Genomic DNA, 8,229 nt, shown 5'->3' on the forward strand with positions numbered 1-8,229 from the left:
TGGTTAATAATGGTTTGGTTAGACACACTGTGATAACATGAAGATAGAGTATATGATTGTTGGGGACAGTGTTTGTGATAATGGGGATTGATTAGACATAGTTGCATTTGATAATGTGTGTACAGTATACCATATATGTAAGGGTGCTAAGAACATTGTGTGTATGATTGTAAAGTATAGCACAATGTATATGTGGATATGAGAGTAATCAACACTGTGCATGTTAGTGAGATTGATGAGTAAAGTGTCAGTGCTAGCTTGTGGAACTGGGACAATGTTTTGTGATGGTAAGCCATAAATTATAGTCAGAGTCATTCATGCCATAGAAAAAAGTCATGTGTGAATGATAGAGTGTGTTAAGGACTGTGTGTGAGAGAGAGAGGGAGAAAGAGAGAGAAATGATAGAGGTGATTTGATTAGGTGTTTGATAAGGAGCATGGTGGAAACAGTGTATGTGTGATAACAGGATTGTTAGGGAATATATGTAATGTAGGCATTAAGGGTTGGGTGTAATAGTAATAGGATAGAAATGGTATTTGTCTGGGAAGGTGGGAATGGTAGATGTTGGAGGAACAGTGTAGACAAAATGTAGGTGATTCATCAATGTGGCTGAGGTAAGGGGAGACTGTTTCATCATACAAAGGATAAGGACAGTATAAGTGCATGATTTCAGGAGTGATGAATACAGTGTGTGTTATATTGTAAATGATAGGATCATTTTGTGTATAATAATAGGGATAATGGAGGTACATTTCAGTAGAGGGAAACTGGATCAATGTATGAGTGACTGAGAAGGAAGAGGGAAATTTTTAGGTCAGTGTGTGTGTGTGTAGGAGTTAGTGGGTTCAGTATGCATACATGTTCTGGTAAATATGATACATTCTGAGTTTTACTAAATGTTACAACTGGGATATAATGGGAAGACAATGATTATGTATGTTTTGGAGTATATGAGCTAGGTCAGCATTTGCATGACTTCTGGTTGTAGGTTTCTGTGGTGTCACAGTAATATGATTATTGTGAGGGAATAAGACTTTACTTGTGGGGTGATCGAGGCAGAACATTTGGAAGGTTGGAGTCAGAAAAAGTATGTATGATTTTATGCAGTTTAATGATACCAGTGTGCTTGGGTCTGTGGAAGGAATGTATGTGAACGTATATTTGCATTAAAGAGAGATATGTTTGGGATAGGCATTTGGAATTGCATTTGGATATGAGTAACAGAAACCTGAAAAATAGTGGTTACAGTTAGAAACAACAACTGAGGGAGTGCTGAGTTCCTAGCCAGGGGAGCTCTATCACAGTCCCTAAAGGAACAGCAACAATGCCCCAAGTGCAAAGGCAAAGATCAAAAAAGAAGGAAGGTCCGACAATGAGGCCTTGATACTAATAACTATGCTTGTAAGCCTGTGCACCTGAAATAAGAACAAGGCCTAGAGCTGCAGGGTGCCTAAGAGATACCTCCTGAGAGCCTCCGTGTTGTTCAAATGTGGCCAGTCTCGAAGGCAAACTCAGCATGTAAATGTGTTGCCTTTCTCCCAACATAGGACATGACTCCCAGGGATGAGCCTCCCTGGCACCAAGGGATTACTACAAAGTACCAGTTGATGATGTAACTAGAAAACAAAGTCGTATAAAAGGGTCAACTCAGACCAGCAGAATATTGCAGCCTACATGTAATATCAGAAGTTAAAAATGATTTTTGGCCTTGAATCAAAGGGAGAAATGGAAAGGACAAATGAGTTTATATGGCTATGAGTCTACAAAAAAGAGCTGGAAGGTCATCAGAGGGGTTGCCCTTACACACACCTCAGCAGAGTCCCAGAGACAGCTAAAGTAGATACAACCCCAGGTATTGATTCTTCTGAGGGCTACAGAGACCCACAGGTTCTATGGTCATGGCAGATGGAGTTCAGTGCCATGTCACTTGGCCGTACTTTGGAGTTTGTGTTCCTGAGTGTGATGGAGTTGGATTCAGATGTGATCTTTGTTCACAATCTCTCCTGTTACTTTTACTGGACCTATGGTTGGTGCTGGGGTTTAGTGTATACTCAAGGGACCTGAATCTCTGAACTGTCCATGTGACAGCCAGGCCCTGAGCCTCAGCAGACTTGCAACTCCTACTCTCTGGTTTATTGGACTTACCCTGGCCAGCTAACAGGGAGGTGAAGAAGGTCAACCACCACACCAGGGAGCCAAGAGTGTCTACAACTGCAAGTAGGAGAATTGCATTCATCATCCATGTGGAACCTATACCGCCTCTTTATCTAGAGAGGGAGTGGACTTAATCATCAAAGGGTCCACAGGATGGAGGAATAGAGTATGGATTAGAGTTGACTTACTATGGAACTATCATGATTATCAATGGAAGAAATTGTAGCATTGATGTGGAGAAAGTGGCCATTGTAACTGCTGAAAGTAGGGAGAGGGAAGAAGAGATATGATGTGGGGGGCATTTTCAAGACTTGGAGGTGTCCTGGGTGGTACTGCAGGGACCAAAGCTGGACATTGTATGTCCTGCCATGGCCCACTGAGTGGATTGAGGGAGAGTGTGAACTACAATGTAAACCACTATCCATGTGTTGCAGTGGCCCCAAAATGTATTCAACAAATGCAATTTAATGTGCCACGATGATGAAGGAGGTTGTTGATGTGGGAGGAGCGGGGTGAGGGAGTTGCGGGCTTATGGGGACCTCATATTTTTTTAATGTAACATTAAAAAAAAGAAAGAAAGGAAAAAAAGAAAAAAATTTTAAAAATTACCTAGCTTGTGTATAAAATATCAGAACAAATTTAAATAAAAGTCTGACATCCAAAAAGAAGTCAGTTCTACCCAAACTGATATACAGATTCAAGTCAATCCCAATAAAAATCTCACAGCCTTTTTGCAGAAATGGAAAAGGCAATTATCAAATTTATTTGTAAAGGTAAGAGGACCTAAATAAAATCTTAAAATTGAAGAACAAATTTGGACGACTTTCAGTTTCTGACTTTAGAGCATATTACTTAGCTACAGTGGTAAAAACAGCATGATGCTGACATAAAGATAGATTGACTAAGGGAACCTAATCAAATACTCAGATATAGACCCTCACTCCTATGGTCAAGTGATTTTTGACAAGGCCATCAAGCCCTCCCAGCTGGGCATGAACAGTCTATTCAACAAATGTTGCTTGGAGAACTGGATATCCATATCCAAAAAAAACGAAGAGAGGACCCCTATCTCATACCTTATACAAAAATTAACTCAAAATGGATCAACGACCTAAATACAAAATTGACCATAATAAAACTAGACGAAAATATCAGAAAACATCCTCAAGATCTTGTGCTAGGCAGTAGTTTCTTAAACCTTACACAAAAGCCTGAGCAATGAAAGAAAAGATACATAAATGGGATCTCCTCAAAATTACACATTTTTGCACTTCAAAGGACTTTGTCAAATGGGTTAAAAGGCAGCTGACTCAATGGGAAAAAATATTTGGAACTCACATATCTGTTAAGGGTTTAATATCCATGATATATAAAGAGATACTACAACTCAACAATAAAACAAACTACCCTATTAGGAAATGGGCAAAAGATTTGAATAGGCAATTGTCCAGAGAAGAAATACAAATGGCAAAAACACACGTGAAAAAAAAGTTCAACATCACTAGAGAATAAGGAAATGTCAATCAAAACTTAAATGAGATATCATTTCACTCCTATTAGAATGGCCACTGTAAAAAGTCAGAAAACTACAAGTGTTGGAGAGGATGTGGAGAGATAGAAATGCTTATTCAATATTGGTGGGAATATAGAATGGGACAGCCACAGTGGAGGACTGTTTGGCAGTTCCTGAGGAAGTTGAATATAAACTTGCCATGTGACCCAGCAATACCACTACTGGATACATACCGAGAAGAACTGAGAGTAGTGATATGAACAGAAATTTGCACACCAATATTCACAGCAGCATTATTCACAATTGCCAAAACATGGAAATAACCCAGGTGCCCATCAACTGATGAATGGATAAACAAACTGGTGTATATACCCAATGGAATGTTTTGCAGTGGTAAGAAGAAATGAAGTCATAAAGCATATGACAACACAGATGAACCTAGAGGACAATATGTTGAGTGAAGCAAGCCAGACACTAAAGGATAAGTGCTGTATGAATGTTCTATTATAAACTAAATATATTGTGTAAACTCATGGAGTTAATAATTAGAATATAGGTCACCAGAAAACAGAATGAAGATAGGGAATGGAAAGCTGATGGTTAATCTGTTCAGAACTGGTAAAAAGATTGTTTGCAAATCTTTGGAATTGAATGGAAATGGTGAAGGCAAATCACGTTTGTTTCTAGCAGAGCTATGGATATGGATAGCACAGTGGTTGAAAGGAAAAGTCTAAGGACATGTATATTACCAAAAGAAAAGTTTAAAAAAATATAACATGAGACTGTATAATATAGTGAAACCTCATGTGAAATATGAATATGGGCAATACTGCATATGTAAGACTGTTTTTACAAAATATAAACACAAACTAGTGAGACAGAAACAGAATACCAGGTATGTATGGTGGCATGGGAAGCATAGAGGGATTCAGAGGTGGTGAGGATTCGGTTTGTTTGCTCTATGTTTATTATTATTATAGGAATGAAAATGCCCTAATAATGATTGAATTGATGAATGCACAACTATGTGATTATACCAAATACTATTGTACACTTGGGAAAGATTATGCTTCATTAATATGTATCAAACTAATTGATTTGTTAAATATATGCATATATGGTTTAATTAATAGTAGGATACTTTAACAAACCACTATCAATAATGGGTAGAACATCTAGTCAGAAGATCAATGAGGAAGTACAGGACTTAAATGACACTTAAAACCAACTAGAATTAGCAAATATATATATATAGAGAGAGAGAACATTTCACCCAACAAAACCAGAATACACATTCTTCTCCAGTATACATGGGTTATTCTCAAGAACAGACAGTTTAGTCTCAATAAATTCGAAAATATTGAGCTCATAGAATGTATCTTCTCCAACCATAACAAAAAGAATCTAGAAGTCAATAACAGGGAGAAATGGAAAATTAAAAAATACGTAGAAATTAAACAACATACTCTTAAACAATCATTGTTGACTAAAGAGGAAATCAGAAGTGAAATTAGGAAACATCTTGAGGCAAATGAAATGAAAATACAACAAAACAAAATGTATGGGATGCCAAAAATCCAATGCTGAGAAGGAAATTTAGAGCTTTAAATGTTTACATTAAAAATGAAGACGTAAGGTTTGCAGAGGAGTGCAAGGTTTCAAGATGGCAGTGACTGAATGAATGTCCAAGGGGGGAAGATGAAAATCCCTTTTAAGTAAAAGAGGCCAGACATTGCCCATACCCCACTTCCAGCAGCCCCGGGAACCCAGTAGAACTGTTGTTTGTTTTTTTTAAATGTACAAATAATCAATACAGATTTTAAACATGGGATGGGAGATCTACATTATCCACCAAGAGTGGAAAATTTGTGAACCCCACCCACCAGACCTGAAAGGAATTACAGAAGTGACAATTACAGAACAAGAAACAGTGCATGATGGTACGAGCTATGGTCTTGAAGATGAAGGATCCCAAGCAGATTATCCAGGACATGTAGAAATTGGATGAAATGGAGTTTTATCCATGCAACAGCTACAGTTAAATGAGAAGGTGCTGAAGGACAAACATAAAAAGCTGGTGAAACCCTTGAATGTATTCTACGACTCTATGAAAAAGAGAATCCAGATATTTACAAAGAACCGAGGAAGTTAAAATTAGAATATGAATGGAAGAGGGCTCAACTTAGCCAATATTTGATGTTGTAAAGAATGCTCAGAATGGGAAAGTTGAAAGTACTCCTTTGTCAGATATGTCTCATGCTCCTTCCAACATCTTGATCCAGGACATTCCACTTCCTGGTGCCCAGCAACCTTCCAACCTTAAGAAGGCTTCAGCCTACAGATCTCCAACTCAGGCAGTTTCTATACTTCCTCTTCTTGGACATGGTGTTTCACATTTCCCCATGGCATAAAAACCTCCTGGTCATCCCCTGGTATATCTCCTCTTCAAGTCTTGCAGATATATGGCTATCAAGTAGGCTTTGCCCTAGATCATCCCCCTTGTAGGAGACAAAGATATGTTATATAGTCCTGAACTTGCCCAGTGAGGTCATGATGATGTTATCATCCAAGTGAAGATGATAGTTATCCTAAGAACATGGATCAGGATAAGCATGATGACAACACTGATGAAAGTGACACTGACAGATCAGATGAGGAAAGTGAGAGTTATGAATTTGTGCACCATAATGATAGTGAGAGAGACAACAATCATGAAAAATTCAGGTCTATGTGTACAGTTTGCAGATATGCCTGGAAAATCAAGAAAATAAAGAAGGTGAAGAAATTGACACCTCTTCAAGCCATGATGTTTTGAATGGCAGCTCAGGAAATCCCAGAGGAGGAATAAGAATTAGAGGAATTTTCAGAGGATGATAATGAAGATGATTCTGATGATTATGAGGTAGAAAATTAATCACAAAAACAGCATAAAGACAACTGTCTTTCTTATGGCACATCTAGAGCTTCTTCACAGCAGTAGACCCCTCCATAGTCTGTTCCTTATTTTCAGATACAAGAATCTCAGATGCTGGGACCACCTCCTCTTGGACTACCACCTTTACCACTTTTATGGCCACCTGGACCATGTACAGGCTTTCTTCCTGGGCCCCATCCAGGAGTTCCTCTATTCCTGAGACCACCTAGAATGTCAGGACTCTGAGTGCCTTTCCCCTGACTTTTACATACAGGACCACTAGGACAGCTCATTGGTGCTCCCCCAGATCCACCTCCAGGTCTGCTTCCTGGCCCTCCTCCTTAGGGACCTCCACTAAGGCTACATCCTCCTGCACTTCCAGGTTTCCCTTCACCTCATCCAGGCATTATACGCCAATCTTTGGTGCCTCAACTTGGATCTGTCCCACCTGGGCATTTCCCACCAGCTCCCTTGTTGAACCCAGCTTTTTTTTTTGCTATCATTTTAAAAATTTATTTTAATCGTCTTTTTAAAAAAGAGAGATGATAAAAAAAACATAAGAGGTCCCCATATACTCCACACCCAAACTCTACACTCCTCCCACATCAACAACCTCTTTCATCATTGTGACACATTCATTGCATTTGGTGAATACATTTTGGAGCACTGCTGTACCACATGGATTATAGTTTACATTGTAGTTTACACTCACCCCAGTCCACTCAGTGGGTTATGGCAAGATATATAATGTCGAGCATCTGACCCTGCAATGTCATTTAGGATAACTCCAAGACCAGAAAATGCCCCACTCTCTAAGCCAAACTCAGCACATAAATGCATTACCTTTCCCGCAGCATGGGACATGGCTCCAAGGGATGAGCCTCCCTGGCACTGAGGGATTACTACCAATCACCAGCTGGTGCTGCAACTAGAAAAATGCCTTGAATAAAAGGGGAAAATGGTAAAGGCAAATGCATTTATAAGCTAAGAGACTTCAAAATGAGTCAGGAGGTCATCAGAGGGGTCTCACTTATGCACCTCTCAGCAAGATCTCAGAGACAGCCAAAGGAGATAGAACCCAGGGGTTTTAAGTCCCCACTCAATTTGATTCAATGACCCAAGGTGGATGATACATGTGAAGCCACCATTGAAAAGAAAGCCATGGCAATGATCAGTGCCAAGTCATCACTTATCCCAAGGTGGAAATTGCTTGATTTCTGCCCGCTGCACCAGAGGGTAGATCAGAAGATAAAAGGGGCTACTGCTACTCCCACAAAAAGTCAGAGAATGATTCTGCTGTGCCTCTTGCCAAAACAGCCCCCAAATCTGGTCCTTCTCTTCCTGTCTCAGTGCAAATTAAGGATGATGTGTATGAAGCTTTCGTGAAAGAAATGGAAAGACAACTGTGACAACTTTTAATGCCATTACTGGCTTCTGTTCACATCAGTGGTTCATAGAAAAGAGAGGCTTATTAAGAGTAGGTGAAAGAGCTACTTCCACTGTAGGGCATTTTCAAATCTCAGTGCAAAGACTATCATAAAGTTTAGCTTTGTTCAGAATTTACTACATATAAGAGAGCGTATTCATTCAGAATAGATTGATTATTGAAGCAGGGCTGGTAACATCCATTCCCTTTCATCAATATACT

At 39.3% G+C, this 8,229-nt stretch overlaps 1 pseudogene; it reads left to right on the plus strand.

Moving 5' to 3' along the window:
- Positions 1–2,631: 2,631 nt before the first annotated feature.
- On the plus strand, positions 2,632–7,990 carry LOC101422833 (WW domain-binding protein 11 pseudogene; annotated as a pseudogene).
- The last annotated feature ends 239 nt before the right edge of the window (positions 7,991–8,229 follow it).

The sequence above is a fragment of the Dasypus novemcinctus genome, chromosome X, assembly GCF_030445035.2.
Source record: "Dasypus novemcinctus isolate mDasNov1 chromosome X, mDasNov1.1.hap2, whole genome shotgun sequence".
Taxonomy (NCBI): Eukaryota; Metazoa; Chordata; class Mammalia; order Cingulata; family Dasypodidae; genus Dasypus; species Dasypus novemcinctus.